The sequence below is a fragment of the Cavia porcellus genome, unplaced genomic scaffold (assembly GCF_034190915.1).
Source record: "Cavia porcellus strain 051 isolate PalLab524CR breed Dunkin Hartley unplaced genomic scaffold, mCavPor4.1 scaffold_5, whole genome shotgun sequence".
Lineage (NCBI taxonomy): Eukaryota > Metazoa > Chordata > Mammalia > Rodentia > Caviidae > Cavia > Cavia porcellus.
In genome coordinates, this window is record NW_026947488.1 from 71,930,870 (window position 1) to 71,954,073 (window position 23,204).

At 34.8% G+C, this 23,204-nt stretch overlaps 1 pseudogene; it reads left to right on the forward strand.

Moving 5' to 3' along the window:
- Positions 1-15,648: 15,648 nt before the first annotated feature.
- LOC100713770 (bifunctional methylenetetrahydrofolate dehydrogenase/cyclohydrolase, mitochondrial-like) overlaps positions 15,649-23,204 on the forward strand; it is a 48,162-nt pseudogene continuing 40,606 nt past the window's right edge.

Consider the following 23,204-nt stretch of genomic DNA (forward strand, 5'->3'; position numbering starts at 1 on the left):
AAAAAATATTGAATGTTACAGTCTCTTTTGATATTGATACTACATAAATTTTAGTAATAGCTCTGTACATATGTATACAAAAGTATAATTTTTGAGAAATAATTTACATAAAGTTTAATTGAAACCTTTAACATGTACAGTTTATTCAGTTCTGACAAAAGCATAATACCCACATAAATGAAAACTTTATAAATAAAAATAATATTTTCATTGTTCTGAAAATTTCCTTGGATAGATGTACACCTTATATGTTTATTCAATTTAAGAATAGCCATTTGCTATAATTTTTATTGCTTGTTTTTAGTGAAAATTTACAAAATCCTTTCTCCTACCTTTTTAAAAATCACAGTACAGGATCATTAACTAGAGTCCCATTCCTGTACAGTAATACTCCAGAATGTGCTACTCTTATGAAATTTTGATTTAGCACCTGTAGTCCCCCTTCTCTCCCCTCTACTCTCTTTAGCTTCTGGTAGTCACCACGCTACTCTGAATTTCCATGAGTTCAACTTTTAACTCATATATGTGAGATAATATGATACTCATGTTTCTGTGACTGACTTATTTCACTTGAAAGGATAATTTCAATCTCTACCCATGTTATCATAAAGATATCTTTTTTTACATTGCATAGTGTTTCATCATGAATACATACAGTACTATGTTTTCCTTGTCCATCTATCAGTTGATGAAGACTTAGATTATTTCCATTTCTTAACTATTTTGAACACTATTGAAATGCTCATCTGTGAGCATCTGTCATTTTAACTTTCTGATTTCTCTCCTTTCCAGTACGTATTCAATAACAGAATTGCTGGAACATGTGATATTTCCATTTCAAAATTTTTGAGAAATTTTCATAATGTTCTCTAGACTAGTTAAGTTTACATTCCCAGCAATATTACATGAGGGTTCTCTTTACTCAACATACTTGTCACCACTTTGTAATCCTTAATCTTTTTAGAATAGCAATTTTTATTAAAGTGAGGTGATATTTCATATAGTTTTCATTTACATATTTCTCTGATGTTTAATAACGTTCAGTATTTTTCATATGTACTTTTGCCACTTATGTAATTTTTTGAGAATCATATATTTAGGTTTCTTGCTCATTTTTTAAAAATCAGATTTTTTTGATATCAAACTTACTAAATTTTTTATGTATTCTGTATGTTAACCTCTTGACAGAGACACAGTTTGAAAACAAGTTATTCCATTATTTATAGTTTCTCTTTGTTTTATTAATTTTTGTTATATAGAAGAACTTTTAAATGTCTTTATTTTTCTGTCTGTAGGAAATTATTGCTGTAAAATCCAAAAAACAAGACAGAATAATTTTAATTTATGTGTATATTATTTGGCTTATCCAGATTCCTAACCCTCACTTTAGTATATGGCTTCTCTGATCTATCAATGTTACATTCAAATTACTTATCAAAACCTCTTTACTCAGGCTGATTAGAACCTTAACTTTTTTCAGCACAGTGGAGCACATGGAATATGAATGAAGATAAAAATCCTAGAGTAGACATCATGAAATCATAACCTCGCTTACTTTTTATCTAAATGTGTACTCAAGGGAACTATCATAAAGACTATGGAGCTGTTTCTGCATGCACAACTGATCCAACCTAGTATGTAGAGTTACAAATTCATGCAACCTTAAATCTAACCTTTACCTTATACAGAACACAACTGAAACTGTGTTTTGACTTGACCTTTATATGACATGACATGGAAGGACGCCATGTAGGAGGCAGTGCAAAAAGGTAGTTCAGTTCATGTATATCGCTTTTCTCAAGGATCCCAGACCTACAGTGCTTTTTAAGTGCTTAAAAATAATAGCTTCAAAAATATTGTCTATTTTATTTGTTTTAAGTATAACTGTTAGTCTAATCCCAACCACTTTGCTAAGATCATCATGGTGAAAATTTTCTCATATTCTTCTTAATGCTGCCTTCAATTTAACCTCATTAGGAAGCTTGAATGGCTAAAAATAATTTGTCTGTGTTAGTTGAGCTCACTGACTGGAAAAAGTGTTTCTAAACTGAAATTCTATGTAACTGTGTTTGAGTTTAACACTTGAGCAAGTAACTAGCTTTTTGTACATTGCTTTCCTCCTTTTTAAGATGAGCATCATGACAGCTTGCAAATCAAAAGTATCTAATGAAACTTAAATGAATTTATGTATTATAGAAGATTTCCAATGTTGTGATTTCATATAACTAACCAAAACTCATATGGGTAAAATAAAAATCACAAAATCAAGCAAAAAGATTTTCACCATGAATTTACCATATATGTGACTCAGTGAGATTTTCTCATTCAAACAAAAATGAAGTATATCAGCTTAAAGATTTTCAGCTTAGCCAGTAATGTTAGTATTTCTTTTCTCCTAATCTTTCAAGATGGGAAGATTCCAAACATTTCACTGACTACATCTCAACTATGTTCTAGAAAACTAATACTGGAAATAATGAAGGCTTACTACTAAGCAATACAGAAGTTGAACTTTTGTTTGAAACTACATTTATTAACCAATCTAATTTTATATTACATTTTCCCTGGTGGTTTAAAAAATAAGTATAGAATCTTATGTGGCTGTTGCTCACATTTTAATTCTTCTCTGACCAGATATACTTTTTATTGATTCTATTATCCCTGCTTAAGCCCCTCACATTTATTAGAAAAAAAACCAGAGATCTTCATAGGAAAATGGGGTACAAGTCTCCATCCTCCTTGTATCACAAACTTTTGCACCTCAACTCTCAGGTGGTTACAGATATAGACTATTCACCTACTTTTAATCCTTCAATCCCTTGATGTGGGAGAACGTGAAGATTTTTCTTTGAGAGTGGGGAAGACAATATCTTTGTTCACTTATTAATACTATGGCCAGGTCATTTCCTAAAAAGATGACAATTTTTATAATTTCACACAATCAAAATGAGAATATTTTACCCAAAGATTATCCTATCCAGTCTCCTTGATAGTTATAGGATAAACAATATTCTACATTGTAGCATGATTTTTACTCAGCTGTTCATGGAAGAATTACATTATGTTGAAGCATATCCACCTTCTGGTCAAAATTTAATCCAAATAAATTGAGAAATAAACTCTGCTTAAATTTTCCAGATGAGATGAACAACACCCACATTAATTTTCACTGTAAGCCTTTGATTTCTATCCAAATAACAGGCATTTTTCCTTTAGCAAATTTAAATTATATCTTCTTTAGCAATACCCACACCCCATACATAAACCTTTCATCTTCAACATTTTATTGCCTACTGGCTCCTTTCCATCACTATCTAAATATATGTAAGTCTTTATCAACTAAAAAAAAGAAAGAAAGAAAGAAAGAAGAAATAAATTCTCTAAAATGTCACTGATCCATGTAGATCTGCAGCCACTTATTGTCTCTCTTCTCCCCTTTACAGCACAGCTTTTTAAAAGTTTTCTTTGTAGTTTTCAGTCACTTTACATACACTCAATTCATTGCTCTCTAGTTGATGACCTCATTATACAATATAAGTCATCTGTATCAAGATCACTGTAGGTAAATCCTTTCTTAATCATCTGTGAGTCTTTTGATGCTGTGAAATCTTCTCTTCTTCTATGACTAAGAGTCTATGCCTTGATTCTATCAATGTCTGGTCATTAATTGTGTTTTCTTCATAATTACCTTAACTTCTTCTATTACATATTAATGCCCCTTGATGTTTGATGTTAAACATTTTTACAGTTCTTCAATTACCATCTCCACAGTATTCTCAAATCTTTACCACTGTCTATAATTCTCTACTTTCAGAATTGAAATATTTCCTGACATTTACACTTATAAGTTCTCAAGTTCTTTAAACTTTCCAAATCCATAATAATTCATCATTCCTTATTGCTGTAACAGTGTCTCAGTCAACATTACAACCATCTCTGCGTTTACCTAAAATATAATCTAGATGAAGCACAAAACCCATTCTTCTTCCTAATGACTAAACAATGCTAATACTTCATCCATTGTAACTTGTATATCTACTCCTTTTTCTTCATCTTCATATCTGCTGCATTAAATACTAGCATAAGTATCAAGTCTTCTTCTGCCTCATTTGATAATTTAAACACTTGGTTCTTCCCCAAAGATCTTTTACAAATGCAAACTTGCCATTCTCCAGCCTTAAACCTTTCCACAGATCCAAGATATGTAATGGAAAAGTACAAAACTTTTTCATATTTGAAAAATTTTCAGGTCCCTGTCCCTACAAGGTATTACAAGCTTGCTTCTCAGATTCATCTCTTCCACTAACTATCTAATCATCAGCCATATAGAGCATTATAAGTTCCCCAAGAATGTCCTACACCTGCTTGCTTCCAAGCCTTTTTCTACTTATGTGGGTTTCCTTTTTTCCTATAACATTCTCTTTATTATTTATTACTTTTCTTTTTAAAAGTTCCTCTGTGGGCTTTAGATCTAATCTTGTATGTCAATTTTGAAAGAAACATAATGGAAAGCCTTTAGTGATTTGAGATTTTCATCACACACAGTTACTCCTTTGTGAATTACTATTACCGTCCTTGTAATAGTAAACAGTATTGTGTCGCTGATATTAGATCAGTGTATAGCATATAAGTATATATTGAAAGAATGAATGAATGCATGCATAAAATTCCTTAGCAAAGTGTTGTAAGCCAAAATAAAACTACAAAAAATTGTGTGTTTTTTATTCTTCCCTTTCCTGGCTTGATCACTATTCTGACAAACCTCACGTAGAGTTGTGGTTTTCTAAACAGGATATGTTTTCTGTTAATTCTATGTCTTTACATATCCCCATACCTTTTCTGGGGTTTTCTGTATGTTTGATTCCTCTTTATTCAACTAAACCGCCTTGATTCTTCTATAACTTAATATTTCTGAAAATTCACTTGCATGCTATCCTCCAGGCTTCCAAAACCCGTGGGACAGTTTCTCTGTTATGCCAATTTAAACAAATATATCACTCTAAAAGATGTATTTTAGCATGATATTTATCCAGTGTTTAGTACAGAAGCTTCCAAATATTAAGTAATAATTATATTTACTGAGTGAAAGGACAGACAGCCATGGTGACTCTTTAAATGTTCTAGGAGTCTGACAGAGTAGCAAGATTTAAGCATGAAGCTAGATACCTAGGTTAAAAAGATCAACAGTCAGGTGGTACTAAACCAAATAAAAATGATATATTACCTCCCTTCATATTGCATGCTCATTAGGGTTTTTTTTTTTGAAATGTTTCTTCGTAGTCAAGGAAAAGATATCTCACTATTTTTGCAGTCATAATCACTTTGAATCAGCAAGTAAGCTCTGCTAACTTCATTCCCCAATTAAAAATTGTGCTGCCAGCTGTACTCAGACTGATGAGGAAAAATATATGAAAGCGTCCTGTATTCCACTACTTACCTCTCTTCAGTATGAAATTATGTAAGCTTTTTTATACTTGAGGAATCTGTTTTATTTTTGTGTAACTTTAAATATTTCAATAGTCTCAGTTTTCAATTAATACTTTGACAATACCTGAGTGCCCTAAAAAAAGTGAACTGTATACAATAATATATACTGAAATAAGATATTCTTTATATTTTTCCTAAATTCAAAACCTAATTAATGAAATATAAAAATTCAAAATATTATTACATAATTCTTTAAAAAACAGAAATAAGTTCGCACTAACGTAGGTTTTTAATGTAAAAGGGTGTTTGTTATTTATTGCTTTCTTCAAGTAGTTGATTCACCTTGAATAATGTCTACCACCTATCTCAGATTGTAAATTTATTATACCACTCAGTTTTAAGTATATTTGGCATCATAATTGAATAGAAGACATGTTCGTTGTTTGTCTCATCATCATCACTTGTACAATTGAGAACCATTAAGTAGTTGCCACTCTCTCTCACCCCGCATCATTTATTCCACCATGGATTTACTTACTCTCCTCTATATAATGACCCCAAGAGCAGGTGTCATTGCAGGAGAAAGTACCCATTCTTCACTTGTGATCTGTGGGATATGGTTAATTTGAAGTCATTTAAACTATTATATCTGTCAAGTGTAGTTATTATATTTTCAGTTCACTTCAGTGTTTTAATATGCATGTTAGTAAATCAAACTGGCAGATTACCTTTATATGCAGGCCACCATTGAAAGTTAATACCCGTTGTACTTGATTGCCCAAGATATCACACTTAGTATAGACAATAACGTATAGATAAGAAAATCATGCTAAATTAGAGATTATGGTTTGAAGCTCCTAAGTATGGAGGCATTCAGTTATGGAGAATGTTTCAAGAAATAAGATACAGGAAGAAATCTTTAAAAAGCTGTAATAGATTTAGAAAGAGCTCAATGAGGTTTACTCTACTGTTTTATCTTGCTTTACTTCATTCTAATTATGACTTAAATCTGTAGAGGGAGCAGACAGAGATAGAGAATCAAGGTAAAATCAAAGCCTAATCATTTACAGGGGAATACTGGATTGTAAAAAAATGATCTAGACTAAACTTTGCAAAAAAGTTAAAGATGTTATGAGGGTAACTTAGTCTATGCCACTAATAAATAGCCATATGGTAATAAAAATAATAGAATCTAAATGAACATTTTTGAAATATACTACCTCAATAATATACATATTCTAGTAATAAATAGTATTTTACTATGTGCAGCCATGCTTTTATCTTTGGATAATGCTATTGAGTATTTATTAGCCAAAAAATTATTATTTTCTTGGAAGTTTCTGAAATAAGGCAAATCTCTCCTTAATAATATCTTATTAAAAGATACTATATTCCAAACAACAATAAAAATAACAAGGCATCAAAATTATTCAATCTCTTCAGAAGTGATGAATGATATTCTCATGGAAAAATGCTTTGAAGTTATTCTTCTTTTATTAAAATAGTGTGCAGCATGAAATAGAACATTGCTTTATTTAGAAGCACCAAGAAAGCCATAACTTCCAAAGCTGTGTAACAAACTGGAATCTACATGAAAAGCAAACTTAAAATAGTAACTTAAAATATTCAGAACATAGACATAGAAGCAAGGAATAAGAAACCTGATCATGGCAGAATCTTCATAAACTATTACTTTCAAAGAGTGCACATTTAACACAATTCCAAGGATGACAAAACAAGGAAATGTTGCTGGTAGAAAGTAGTTACATGTTTGTTATCTGGACAATGTGTAAAATATCTAATCATTTTGATGAAGTCATTATTATAGCTTGTTTTAGTAGAATATTCTTTTTTGCCAAATTGATATACCCAGGTATGTTCACACATCTCATTGATTGATAGTTGTTAGTGATTGACAGATCTTTCCCACAGTAAAAAGGGACATTATAGACATAAAGGAAAAAAAAAAACAGATGCTCAGAATATGAAAATAAGAATTCATTTTCAAGATCTTTGATTGTCTCACTATGCAACTTTGACTAGTGATCTCTATCAAATATCACCTCTATTTAGTTGATAACTCTGTAAACATCAGTTATACATTGAAAGATACAAATGTTACTAGTAGTGGGAAAATGTATGTTGATTTATTCTTCATGTCAAATAAATATATTTTATGTTATTTTAATCCCACAAAATAATGAAAGTAAACTTTTAAATGAGTTGTAGACTAATTTACTGATCAAATGTATTCGCTTCATTGTAAAGGTAGAAAAATTAAATAATTGTTTTGACCTTATAGATTTAAATGAACAATGTGAAAATATAATGAAGCCTAATTATTCAAATGCTTAAGAAATAAAATGCTCTGTAACTCTCTTCATTTCTCTCTGAAACTTTGGAAAATATTTTCCCTTTAAAATAATCTCTCTCTTTTTTTTGTACTGGGGATCAAATTCACCACCTCTCACTTGCCAAACAGGTACTTATGCCACTGAGTTAAGTCTCTGGCTAAAATAATCATTTAAAAGTAAAATATTATTTATTTAACTAGACCAGATTATATCAAAACTATCTCTAAAATATGTTAGAGTATTGCACAGATGGATACTGAGTCAAAAGCAGAGCAAAATACAAATCCTCCTAGAAATTTAATATTAAAATATTGTCTTCCAAGACATATTGTACTTATTCTGTAAATTTGTCATTATACTAAAACATTTAAAAGCACATTTAGAGTACACTTTCAACATGAATTTTCAAGCCACTTGAAAAAATTGTTATTTATTTTCACATCATTTTCTTTCTCCCATCTAACTAAAATCTTTCAAATCTGCATGGAATTAACATGTTTGGCTTCAAATAACTTCTGCTAAATTCTTATTTTTCTATATACATCATACCGAATGTCACACAAATAACAGATTTCAATTCAGAGAGCTTCATCTGAAACATTTTTCTTTCCTAAAATTATCTTTCAAATATCTTAGTACTACATCTTCAGAATAAGAGAATTCCCTCCAAAAACAAAACTTTGAGACAAAATTTCCTTGCCAGAGGAATGGCAATTCTTTATAGTCACCATTAATATTTACATCTTTAGTGTACATTACGCAACTTGACTATAAATGTAGCTATATACATTAAATGTATTTTGGTTTGAATGGTCACATTAAAGGTGAGACAAAACACACAATACAATCTTATCTAAATTTAAATATCCTTGCTTAGTACATTGCATGAAATTCTTAATGTATTTCATATTTCCTTAGCCATTTTTCATTAAATCTCAAATTTTGATGTATTTTTTAACTTAAAGGTATATTCTTCCACCTCAAATAAAATTTTTCTTTAGCTGTGAAGTAGAACAATTTCTAAATCATATAATTCAGTGAAATCAATCAGTCGACACAGTGGCAGATTCACTGCTCTGCTGAGATTACTGTGCTGCAGACGGCGACTTCACAGGTTTGATCCTTAAGTGGTCCAATTTACTTTGCCACAGGCAATCAGTCCCTCAGACTCTGGCCTGACATCCCGCCAATCTGAGCTATCAGTAATAAAAAAGAAGCTAGGGGAAAATGTGGGTGAGTACAGCCTACTCACTCCCACAGTGAGAAAACAAGTCCAAGTCCAAACCAGGTAATGGTTATGCCATAGCATTTCTCTTGTAAATAAAAGAGGGGCTGTATTTCAAATAAGAGTTCACTGGCAAGGTCAGAGCACCAAATTGATCTCCAAACACTGTACTTTAAGCTCAAGCATTCAAAAACTACTAAACTGGTAAACAAGAGTGTGAAGAAGGCTGTGCCTATACTGGTAGAAAGTGTGGGAAGTTCTCTAACAAATGCATAAATCTATGTATAATGTCTTCTTTACAGCTTTCCATAAAAAAAATATGACTACTCATTGAGGGGAGTGGTGGCTCATGCCTGTAATCTCAGCACTCAGGCGGCTGAGGCAGGAGGATCGTTGTGAGTTTGAGACCAGCCTAGGCTACAAACTGAGCTCAAGGCCAGCCTGAACTGCACAGCAAGACCCTGTCTCAAAAAGGAAAAAAAAAAGACTACTGCTCAAAGAAAGGAAATGTCACTACTGTCTAAGAAATAATAGTAGCAGATAGAAAGAAAATTTGAGAAACAAGATTATTTTAGTCATTAAAAAAGTAGCAAGAAAATGCCAAATTAGAGGCAAAAGTAATTAAATTTATTACAGCACATTGAAATCATTATATTTACCAGTTTTAAAGAACTAAAAATGATCCCAATCATTTGTAACAATAAAGTAACATTCCTTTGTGGTAATATTAGAAACATCTAATAAGATCTTTTTAAATAGCCATAATTAGGTTTTACATTTGATATTCTAATTGAATTGGAAATGAACAAGACCTAGGAGTAGGGATTTTCATTTAGCGCCCCCACCACCACCACTCCAACCAGCCAGGTGATAGCAATGTGCAACCATGTTTGGGAACCATTGCTCTAAAAAGTGATGTGGATTTTTACATGGGCTTTTCAATTTTTTCTCTAACACTTTGCTCCACAAAATGTAGCCTGTGGCCCACAAGCAAGGCTGTGGGAAGTTGCTGTTGAGCAAACTCAGGGCATCTGAGGACATCTGAGGACATGATTCTGCTGTCGGTACAGGCACACAGCTGGATACACTTACATAGCCATGATAGCACAGGCAATGACACATGTGCTAAGTGGTTAATTCAGTATACAAGAATGTAAATGTGTGATAGCAACACATGTAAGGCATAAACAACAAAGGTGTTTGCTTGCTGTTTTGCTGATGTTGGCTGCATATGCATTCTTTTTCTTGGGATTTCACCCACAAAAATACCCCTGCAACCTTTCAGTCTCAAGTGGTGTAGTCAGCTAGATGGCAAAGGAAGTGTCCCTATGATGTCTATGGAGAATAGCAGTTGATGGTGAGGAGGAGCCACAGAGAGGAGGTACTGACCTGTCTCCCTCAGCCTCACTCTGGTTATCTGTAACTATCTTTCTGTAAAAATGAAAAGCCCCCAAGGACTGGAAAGTGGTCCGTTTGACACCTGGAGAGGTTTGAAATGCCTTAAAAGAAATAGAAATGTAAAGATGGTATAGATATTCTTTACTCTTCCACCATGGGGGGCAAGATGACCTTGTCTGGCCAGTATACCAGCTACAGCCAGCTGAACAGGACTTGGAATAGTGACTGACCACCATATAAGTCATGTTTCAAGGCACAGCAAGTTCCACTTCTTCACATAGTGTCTCCCTAAGCATAAGTCCTCATTTCTGAGAGAATTTCTGGGAAAGTCCCTTGATTTTGTTTACAAGGCCCACTATTCTCCAGAAGTTGGAGGTAGAGGAGCTCCTAGCCCAAGGACTACCCAACTCTACCCATCACACATGTATACAACCTACATGGAGTTATGTGAGCTGGTGAAACAAAGAAAATGGTGGTTGGAATGGTTTTTGCATGTTTGCTATTGGTCTGGGATCGTTGGCTGATAGCATGGATTTAGGCCCACAAGTGATGTACCAAATTGCCAGTATAGCCATCACTTTCTGTACACAGCAAATTCTGCAGGATGTGCAGAGGGCAGCCCCAAACAGGTAACCAAATTTTATTAATTGGTTAGTGGCAGCATCCTGCCTCATTTGGGTGAGTCCAGGTGACTTGCCAGAGTAAGTCCTGAAACGGACAACCTACTTAGTCTTTGTGCTGTGGTAAATGGGAATGTGCAAAACATTGTTTGCCATGTAGTACCATAGCCCTGCTGAAGAACTGCTTAGGGCACACATGAAGGACTTGAACCTGGTGAGTGAGCTGGTTGGAACATTTAGGACACTGGCTGGTGCTCTTTATAGATCACCCGATACATGATACTGTATACATCTTAGTACAGCTGGGGGATGTGCAAATAACACCAAGAAGAAAATCCACACGGGGAGAATCGTACAAATCACATTACCCAAGGTGAAAAAGCAGGCAGCCCCCAGGCAAGTGTGGCCAACACTCCATGGACAGGTGGTGGGACCACTGAATTTCAGCTTGTGCTAAATCTCAGTGGACCTGCTGGCTCCCAGGTTATCCACAGATAAGATAGGTAGGCAGCCTTCAGACATGTTGCTGACTAGAAGATGTGATGCTGGATTCCTTTTGTCCATATTGGAAAGTGTGCTGAGGCACCTAGTTGATGAGAATCCAGGAAAACAGAGGCATATATGGAACTGCCTATTTACTAGTCCCCAAAGAATGTGCAGTGTGTACTATAGTTGGTAGATACCACAGGTACATTAACACTAATCTATGACTATCCAGAATGTTTCATAAGACCCACTGAACATATAGAAAGGTACAGAGATCAGTATATCAAAGTTCAGAGAGCCAGGTGACCTTGAGTTTTGGGACTTGCTGAATAGATACTGGGGGTGGATATACTAATTGGTTATTTGTTTTGACACCATGCAGGGTGAATTCCACTTAAAAGTCCACATGGTGAAAATCACAATCTGAGGGCATCGGCACCACATACTGCTGACTATATGGCTATATGGATTTTGTGTGTGAAATAGTGAGAATGCCTGGAAGCCAGGTGGAGATAGGACAAAGTATCTTGAAACTGAAAGAAGCAGGAATGATACACCCAGCACATATCACTTTCAGTTCCCTGGTATGGCCCATGTGTAAGCCAGATGGGACATAGTCAATGACTGTAGATTACCAGGAAATGAATAAAGTGACTCCTCCCTTGCATAGATGGCACAACTCGGGATTTAAACATGGCCTTTAACGACTTTGGTGTGCTCTGCACTTGATACTGGAGCCACCATCCTAAAGGGCAGCAGTGTCCTGACTGCTTGGTCCATCCTTCTAGGAGTGGTAGACTTAGCCTCAACTCCCTTGTTTCCACTACTGACAGAAACCCAGGTTTGTTATTCTAAATTGAGGGATAAAACGATTCCACAGGATGAACATGTGGCTTGTATCCTCCAGAAAGGCGGGGCCTCCCTCTAAGGATTTCTCTTTCTACCCCATTCTTCCAACCAGGATAAGTCATCCTAACAGCATCGTTTACTGGGCATACACCTTTGTCTGTGTACACTAATAGAATTGTTGGGTGTGTCCTGAACTCACTGATGTTGCCAGGGACATCCCATGGAGACTCACTCCAGGAACTCTGCTCAGTTAGACTGACTGGCAGCAACAAAAGCAGACTGATCCTACCTGGGATCAGTGACACGAGGATGTTGAGGTGTTAATCCAGAAGAGCACTCACCCCACAGTGACTGGGGCCTGTTATGCACAATGGCTGGGATGGATGATGGAAGCCAAGCCGAGTAACATTGAAATTCCCACTTCATATTCTGTAGGTGAACAAATTGGTGGGGAGCTGCACTTCCAGGTGGATTGCACTTGTTCTGTGTAACCATACACTGCTGATAAATAATACAAACAAGTAATGGGACACCTATAAGCTCACTGATGTGGTGCCCACCAATTGACCCAATATGGAAGCCTGATGGTTCTGTGGACCATGGATTAGCCCTACCTACCTGTAGCCTGAACAGAGTGCTGCAGCCAGGGATTCTCATATGTCAAGGACACTATCAGACCCACCATTACTGGCACATGCCACAGTTGGAAATGCTGTGTACCACAAGTGGCATGGCATTTAATGGGAGGCCTTGTGGTTTTATTTAGTAGCCTCGATGCTACCAGCCCAAGAAGCATAGACCTAGGCCTCCAGTATGAGCCCTAGCTCAACACATGTCCTGGTCCTGAATATCATCTATCAGGTTTTTTTTTTTAATTTCTCAAATGAGAAGCCTGGTTTTGCAACATCACATGGGTCTTGATTTGCTAATTACAGTGCAAGATGGTACTTGTGCCTTTTTGTAGATAGAATGCTGCATTTATATCACTGACCACCAGACAAAGATAGGAAGCCTTACAGGGGAAAGTTCCAGAGGTTTCTGCTCTTCAGAACTCGCAACATTTCTCTCTCACCCATTGGTGAGAATTCTAGATAACCACTTGGCCAATCACTGTACTGTATTTGCAATAGGGTTAGTTGTATTATTCTGTTCCCTCCATTGTTGTTATGGTCTTTATATATGAGTCAGTTCTATGGGACATTCACAAAAAATAACATTTCCCTGACCATTGAGGGGATGGGATGTGGGGAGATGCCACAGAGTACATCAAAGCTTGGGCTATCTGAGAACACTCAAGGATGTGACCACACTGTTTGATTTAGGTATACATTGGAATATACTTACGAATCCATGATTTAGCACAGACAACTACAGATGTGCTACATCACTGTCAGTATACAAGAATGTAAATATGTGATATCAACATATGTAAGGGCTGGACAATACAGACACTTAGTGTTTTGCTGATATTAGTCCCATGTGTGTCTTTTTCCCTAGGAATCTAACCTGAGAAAACACCTTGACAAAACCCAGGTCCCAAAACTGGCTACCACTTCTGAGCTATTCAAAGCCTATAATGAGTACTTGAGTCAAAATTTGCATTTTAAGAAATATCAACAGATGACTCAGATGCACATTAAAGGGAAGAAGCACTTCTCTAACACGATATTGAAAGGACTATAGTCATTGCTCTGCCTTATTCTCAAGGTTTAAATTTTCTTCAGAAATATCAACAAGAATCTACCATCACACTAAAAAATTAATAAACTGGCAAGTATCACTACAAGACCAAGACTAGCTCTTAAAGATGAGAATGTGGTGAGAAACTATGTGCAAGAAAAGTCTGTGCTGGATCAGGCAAAGTCCCACTGCCCAAGATCCTTAGTGTCCATGTGGACTTGGAATATTGAAGATCCACAAATGGGTGTTAAGGGACTTATAATTAAACATCATGTTTTATATAGCTGCCATTTAGTCACCGTTATCAAGGTCTGCCAACAATTTGAGGCAGGAGTTTCTACAGGTGTGTATCACTTAGCCACTACCAACTCACATGACAAGCAGAGGATCCTCACAATGCAGAAAAAAGAATAGAAAACCAGTATGTTTGAACGGAGTATTAGAATATTTCAAACTTAGAGTCAGATTGCTAAAAGTCTATTGGTCAATGTGCCAAACTACACTTAGTGTTAACTTTATTTTGTAAAAGGCTAAGGAATTCCTTTTTTTTATTTTATGGAAAAAATATAAAACAATATTTTATAACAAAATAATAGTAGTTAATACATTACATGTTATCTTTAAAGTAGTTGTGTAGGGTATAAGATATGGACATAAAATTTCTCCAATTGATATTAGCACAAACTTTCCTTCTTTAATGATCTAAGAGACATTAATAGTATAACTGACTTGCGTTTTTTCCCTTTTCCTTACTGTTCTTTCCCTTTTCACTTGTCCTGGTTCTGAGTTGCCCAGCCTGGTTTGGAACTTGTCATCCTTTTGCCTCAGCCTCCACCACTTGAGTGCACCAGTATGTCCAGCTCAATGTATCTTTTCAATTCAGACACACGTAGCTTCTTATTCATTATATATGTACTGAATCTTGGGTGTTCTCAGGTTTACACTGATAAACAAAAACATAATCTCTGGCTTCATGTAACAAAGTGTAGTTAGGAAACAAAGATATCAAAAAAAATTTCTAAAATAGCAAATAGTATTCTAACAAAGGTCAGAAATGATGATAAAAGAAATCAAGGTTGTTTCTGTGAATTGTGATTCATTTAACATGTTACTAAACGTAATATATTACCTTAGCTTTATAATGATTTATAAGTAAATAATTTTCAATTATAAAAGCTATAAAATAGCTGTACATTTAGTTTCAGCTGTTACTGGTGCTTGGCTGTGTGCTCACTCCTAAAGGGACAGACAACTGGAAGCTTTGATTGTGCTTCTCTAATCTCCCCCCTTGCTGTGTCAGGTACATTTGGTGTGCTACAAGACTTGGAGTCTACAGTATCTTCCAGAGATCTAAAAGTCATAGAGATGTAAATTAGGGCCACAAGGTGACACAAGTGTTATATATATATATATATATATATATATATATATATATAATATACACACCCACATACACACTTGCACATGTACACTCTGATAGGTATGCAGTTCTCCAATTTTAGAAGTTGATTTGGTGTCATATTTTTCATTGACCTAGTAGAAAACTACAAATATACCACAATTAAAAATACATGCAATTACCTCTCCACCACTGCAGGAATCCAGCTGAATGTCGCCACAGGGAAAACAACTCTATCATCGCCTCTCGGTCACTTTGGGAACCCAGATGAACTGTGCCAGAGGTAGGTGGACCCTCCTCTCATGAACAGCTTGGGAAGGCTCAGAGACCAAAACTCAGCAAGGTCCCAGCTAAGGCACACTGGATAGACAGGCGAGACTGGTGGTGTGAAAAGGCCAAAGTAATGGTATCTATATGAACCAGTGGGTGACTGATGCCTCCCCAGGACTGGTAATCAGCTCAGGAAGAATTCAGGACTCAGTAACCAGGCCTTTTCTCTCAAATTTTCTTTTCTTTTCACCTTTCCTCTCAATTTTTCTTTTCTTTCGTTCTTTTTCTCTTTTCTTTCTCTCTCTTTCTCTCTCTCTCTCTCTCTCTCTCTCTCTCTCTCTCTCTCTCTCTCTCTCTCTCTCTCTTTCTTTCTTTCCTTTGCTCTTTTTCTCTCTTTTCTAAATGGCTGAGGAGAACTCCAACCACAGAAAACAAGTCTCAACCCCCAAACTCAGAGACCAAGTTCAGACAGTCCCTTGAATACTCCTCCACTCTTTCTTTTCTACCTCCTTCCCTAGTTTCCAAAACCTTGTGTGACCATCCTTTGTCTGCCAACCATGCTTCTACTTCCTTGACATTTATCTTTACTTTATAAATTATCCTCCTTAAATTTACCAGCTAAAGAGTAAAACCACTCTACTGAGAGAAACATTTTGCATACAACCTCATAATTTACCATCAGTTCTGCAATATAACTATATACCCTGCTCCTATGGTCTAAAATACAAAATCAATAGTTATCACAGATTGTCAGTTTCTAAATTGTGCTTAATGTTATTGTTATTGCTAATTTTACTACATTAGCTTGAACATCATGTTTGTTATAACTGATTGTTCTCTCTCCTGCAACAATACTGAGAATCCCTGGAGAAATGGCCTGACCACGGTCAAAGGACCAGGCGCTGAGTCAAACAGATACCACTCTTAATTAATTGAGATGGTAAGTTCCAGACACAAACCAAGAATCTACACACAAAAGGCAACCCTGAAAACAGACTGTTTCTAAGAGAGGCTTTAATATTGAAGACATGCACCTGAAATTTCTGACATGATAGCAACTCAAGTAAAGAAAAAAATCCATGAGGCCACAGAGGAAATCAGATCAGAAATAATCCCTCAGGTAAAAATAAATGTCAACACTTACCAATAAATTGCTCAGCAAACCTAAAGTAGAGATAAAAAAATAGATGATAGGAAGAGAATACAAAAAGTGAATGATAAATATAGGAAATAACAATTCAACAGCTGAAAGACAACATACAGACTTTTACAGGTAAATCGATGCAACTAGAGACCATACTCATAAGTGAAATAAATCAAACTCAAATGTGTATTTTCAAATTGCATTGTCTCCCTAGGGTAAGAAATTGAAAAAGTAAGTAAGATCCAAAATCTACAATCAATATTGTGAAAGGGAAAGAAACTACTCAAAGGAAAGAACACCTGGGCTGTGTGAAAGGAGAAAAGAAGGAAGGGAAAAGAAAAAAAAAACATATATATTATATATATGATAGGTAAGATAGTTGCACTACTGATTCTTTTATTTTATTAAAAATAGTTTATGCTTATATTGTGTGATCAATTATGCAGGCCTATATAGTGTAATCTGAGCAACCATTTTTGAAGATAACAATACACAATATATTAACAATTGTTAATTTCTTATTATCTTGTTTTGAAATTCTGTATCTTTTTTATTGTTTCTTCTCTTTAAAATCAAAAGCTAAAATAAAATATAAAATAAAATAAAAATAAAATATAAAGACATGCAGCCCCTGTGTGATAAAAATACTGTGCTCTTTGGTTTGGTTGTGATCTATTTTGGTATGGCTAAGCAAATGTTTCTTTTTTTCTCCAGTGACATTCTTTGTTTTAGCATGCCAAATTCCATCCGGGGTAATTATTTACCCAGACTATCTGTATTCCTCTTATCTCATTTCTTGCTTATGTTACTCCTTGTTTCCTCAACCATTTAATTCCAAATTTTTGTTCTCGGTGGTTGTTTGCTACATTTTTGCTCTTTGGTGGTCCATTTAAATCTTGTTTCTCATGTTGTGATCCTTATAATTTATAGACAAAGACTCATATTCTTGTTACAATAGCTCTTGAGGTGGAATGTTTGCCAGTAATTCTTCAACAAGGAAATACATCTATACAAAATCAAGTAACTGGAACAAACAAAGTGGTTTCTACAATTAGCAAAGTGAAACAAAGTACAGTTTTCTCAGGAAATTTTTGTTTTGCAAAATAAAAGTAACAGATCTCTGCTGATGAAAATAGAGGTATTATATTACAGTAAGAATTTTAATGATAGAAATGTTTAACTCAAAAGTATTGATACTCATTTATTACTGTTAAATTGGCAGGTATCCTGATCAATATCAAACATGCAATATTACAACAAGGTACCTGTTTTCATAGACAATACAAGCCAGTGGTAAGACCAGACACACACATGCACAAAAACTCATACACACAAACTGCCACACTTTGAAAGTTACCAAAGTGATTGGGAAGAAAAATGCATGTCATGATACAGAATAACAGAGTGGGGGTTACTTTAATAGAATACTTAGAATTTACTCTTTCATTTTAACAAAAATGCATGCCTGTTATAAGCACACATAAAAAGTTAACGTAGTAAAATCCCTAGAAGTTAATCTGAGATTGTATCTCCTTTGAGAAATATAATTCCCAAGACCCTAAAACCAAAGATCCTGATTCTTTCATGATCTATTTTTTTTTAATTATTTTTTTCAGTTCTGTAGTCTGGCTCTACTCTAGAAGATGATTCCCATGTGTAGTCATTTTAGTCAATAGAGTATATACACTGTTCTTGCAAAACACAGACAATATTGTCTGTAATTTTAGCTTTAAAGTATACAATATTCTCTGCCAACCCACATTAACCATTTTCATTCGGTTTCTCCACCGAAGTACTTACATTTGGGGCCAAGAATGTTTTGTGAGTTTCTGAGTGTTTGTTAACGGTATTATAAAATAAAAGCAACATTTCTAGCCTTTACTCAATTGATAATAGTTAACCCTCTCACAAAATAAAATAAATAAAATTGTCTTGACATTGCCAAATATCCCATGAGATACAGAACTCTCTAGTTACTTTTGTCTCATTACCAAGACAAAGTATCTGACACCCAAAATTAAAGATGGGAAAATTTGTTTGTTGAGTCCATAACCAGCTGCTTCCAAAGGAGGTTGTCTTGGAGGTTGGGGATTACAGAGGAGAACCACTTTTTGGCAAACAGAAGATAACAAAAGCAAGTAAACAAAGGCAACACAAGCCAATTTCCTTCCTTTACATTGCATATAGGCTACTGGGATTAGGACAGAACCAAACAAGTCAGTGGACTGATTCAGTAAATTATACAATGTTAATCCAATCATTACAATGTTAAATCTAGACTCAGTCACCTCTAAGAAAGTTCCACCTTTGAAGGCATGAAGTTTTGAGGGGGCATCTAGATCTAAACCATAACAAGGTGGCATCCTTTCCCCTATCTCTGTTGAGAACCACCAAATTAATGCTTTCAATGTTCTGTTGTTGTGTCTTTCTTTCTCTATAAGTTTTAAATAGAGTACAGAGCTCAAGTATGACAATAGTCAGTATTTATTGAAGCTTATTAAAGTATAACCTCACTTTTAAAAATAAATTTAAACTGAAAAAAAAAACAAAATGCATCATAACATTGCAATGACTGTTTAAAAAAAACCCTGAAGTACTTCACCTGCTACAGGTAATACTTACTCTAAGGCATGTGCCTGATGCCATACCCTGGTACCTTGACTTCTCTATTCCTTTACTTTCTGTAACCACTGCCATCAAAAGCCCTCTATCAGCACTCCTCACTACTCACCATTGGAGAGGCCCATTTTCCTTCCTATCTCTACTTGTCCCTTTCCAGATCTTCAAAACTTTTGATTCCAAGCAAATAACACTTGAAGAAAAATGACAACCATTGAAGTCCAAGGACATTGGGAAAGTTAAGTTATATTACATAAATAGGCCTAGTCTTGTCCCTAATTTTAGAAAGAAAACTTTCCATTTGTGTCCCTTTACTATGGTGTTGGCAATTGGTTTGTCAGAGATGGGTTTATCAGATTGAGATAAAAAACATCTATTCCAGTTTTCTGTAGGGTTTTCATCATGAACCCTATTTGTTTTGCAGTTTGTCAAAAGATTTTTCTGCTTCTATTGAGATGATCATATGTTTTTTCTCTTCTGCTGTATTAAAATGGTATATTACGTTTATTGGTGTATTACAACATTGGTATATTACAAAATGCTGTGTTACATTTACATATGTTGACCCATCCCTTCATCCCTGGGATGAATCCCAATGGTCATGGTGTATATTCTTCTTGATGATTTTCTACAATTGATTTTTCAGTATCTTATGGAGGATTCTTGCATTTATGTTCATTAAGGAAATTGGCCTGTGATACTCTTTCTTAGTTGGGTTGTTCTCCAGTTTGGTATCAGGGAAATGATTGCTTCCAGAAATAAATTTGAAGAATTGATTTCCTTTTAATTTCATTAAAGAGTTTGAGAAGTAGGGATGTTAGAACTTCTCTAAATTTCTTGATTTCAGCAGTGAATCTGTCAGGTCCTAGGCTTTTCTTTGTTGGTAGATTTCTAATTACATCTTTGATTTCATTAAATGATATTGGTTTATTTAGAATTCTTACATCTTGATTCAGCTCTCATAATTCATAGGAATCTTGTCCATTTTTTTCTGTATTTTTCATTTTGATAGAATACAAGTTTTCAAAGTAGGTATAGATTATCTTCTGGATTTCTGCAGGAAATCTTCTGGATTTCACCCATTTCATTATTGTGTGGATTTCCTTTTTTTTTTCTTTTTAAAAATAAGTTTGGCTAAGGGTTTATTGATTTTATTTAATCTTTCAAAGAACCAACTCTTCAATTCTTTGTTTTGTGTTTTTAGTCTCAAAAGTATTAATTTCTCCTCTCGTCTTTATAATTTCCTGCTTTGTATGAGCGTTTGGCTAAGCCTGCTGTTCTTTTTCCAGGAGCCTGAGATTTATCATTAAGTTGTTAATATGTGCTTGCTCTGTTCTCCTAATATGGGTATTTATTGCTATAAATTTCCCTCTTTGCCCTGATTTCATTGTTTCACATATATTCCAGTATGTTGCATAGTCATTATCATTCAACTGTTAAAAATTCTAATTTCTTGTGTGACATGTTCAGTGCCCTATTTATTTTCCATGTGTTTATGAAGTTCTTGTGGTATCTTTTGCCATGGATTTCCATTTTCATTGCACTATAGTTTGATAATATATATGGATTATTTCAATTCCTTTGTCTTTATGTAAGCATGTTCTCTGGACTAGTATGTGGTATATTTTAGAGAATGATCCATGGCAGCTAAAAGTACTATGTATTCTGATGTTGTTGGGTGGAATTCTCTGTAGCCATCCACTGACTCCATTTATTCAAATATTTGTTTTATTTCTAATACTTCATTGTTGATTTTTTTTTTGTCTAGGTGAGCTGTCTTTTGGTGACAGTGGAGTACTGAGATCCCTAATACAATTGTATTACTTCTTATTTGACTTTTCAAGCCCACTAGTATTTGTTTTATATAGATGGGTGAGTGTTACTTGTTGTATATTCATTTATGATTTTTATCTCTTACTTGTAGATTTTCCCTTTGTGAGGATCTAGTGACCTTCTTTATCTCTCTCAGTCAGTCTTGGCTTGAAATTCACTTTGTCTGCAAATAGAATATCTACCCCTGCTATTGTCTGGATTCCTGTCACATGGAGTACTGTTTTTCATCCTTTGACTCTCATTCTATGGATTTCCTTTTAAACTAAATATGTTTCTTTTATGCAGCATATTGTAGGATCTTGATTCTTGATCCATTCTATCAGTTGGTATGTTTTGAATAGTGAATTGAGACCATCAAAATTGATAGTAATAACTGATATGCATCGACTTGTCCTTGGCATGGTATTTTCCTGTGGCTGGTTCTTATTCCCTCTCCTTTTATGTCTAGCTTGCTGTGTTCCTTCTGCTGAGGTTAATGGGGTTGTAGTCATTGTTATCTCTTACCAGTATATCCTTCAAAACATTTTGGAGTGCTGATTTGGTTGTTATAAATTTCCTCAAATATTCTTTGTCATGGAAGTATTGTTTTTCACCATCACTTTTGAAAGATAGTTTTGTAGGGCACATCAATCTGGGTTGAAGGTTGTTTCTCTTTTAGAATTTGAAATACTTCACTCCATGCCCTCCTTAACTTGAGAATTTGTGTTGAGAAGTCTGCTGTGATTCTGATGGGTTTACCTTTACAGGTGATTTATTTCTTTTCCCTAACAACTTTTAATATTACATTTTTGTGTTGAATTTCTGGAATCTTGACTGTGATAGACATGGTTGTGGACATGATTGTGGATAATTGGAGTTTTATATGCCTCATTTATCTGCATGTCAAATTCTTTTTGTTTTTCAGGGAAGTTTTCTATCATTGGTGGTATCTCTTGCTTTTTCATTGATTCTGATTAAACTTGTCATTCTTTTTTGTCTCATATAGCAGCTACTGGATTGAGTTCTCATGGTGCCCTGCTATTTTTGAGAAATCATTCTTTTCATGATCACTAACGACAAGCTTGTCTTCTATACATGAGTTCCTGTTTACATGCTGACTTGATCTGCTGTGAGAATTTTTATGTTCCAAGATATCTGCTTGAATTTGCATGCATTCATAGTTTCCATTATTTTCTTAAGCTTGTCTACTGTTTTGTCTGTATCCTCTTTAGAGTCACTAAGTATGGTCCTTATTTTGGGCACCATCTCTGAAGTAATTTTGGAGATTATTTATGATTTGATTTTTTTCCAGAACCTCATCCAATTGGTTTGTTGTTACCACTTCAGAGAAGCCAGGATGGAGGCTTTTGGTTTGTTCCACCTCATTGCCTTTGGTTTGGCTTTGGTGAATTGAATGTCTGAGTTTGCATATTGTTTAAGTGTCCTCATTTTCTTTTCCTTTTCTAGTTTAATCCCTAAGCTGATGATTTTAAATTGCTTAGGTTGGATTGCTTTATTTCTAGTATTTTGGACCTTTAGGAAATGATTACTTCTCTGAGGAACATTTCAGATGTAGCTAGTTTTTGGGTTTTGAGTCTGTTGTGAAATCCCACTTCTTCAAATTCTGAGAAGTTGCCGCTTGTTTGATGCAATCTTTAATTCTTTGGCACTGTGCCACTACATTTTCTATCTATCCCAGTCTTGGAATACCAGGAAAAACAGCTGTTCATGACAATTATATTACTTTTGGCTATAGTGGTGCCATCAGCAATAACAGTAGCAACAACCGCAGCCTAGAAAATTACAAACTGAGCTAACCATTCTTTTGCCACTTTTCACCATATGAAGCAGATCTGTGGTTATATAACAAAATTCAAAACGTCAGAAAGTTGTATGCAGTATACAAATTCCTAATATGTCG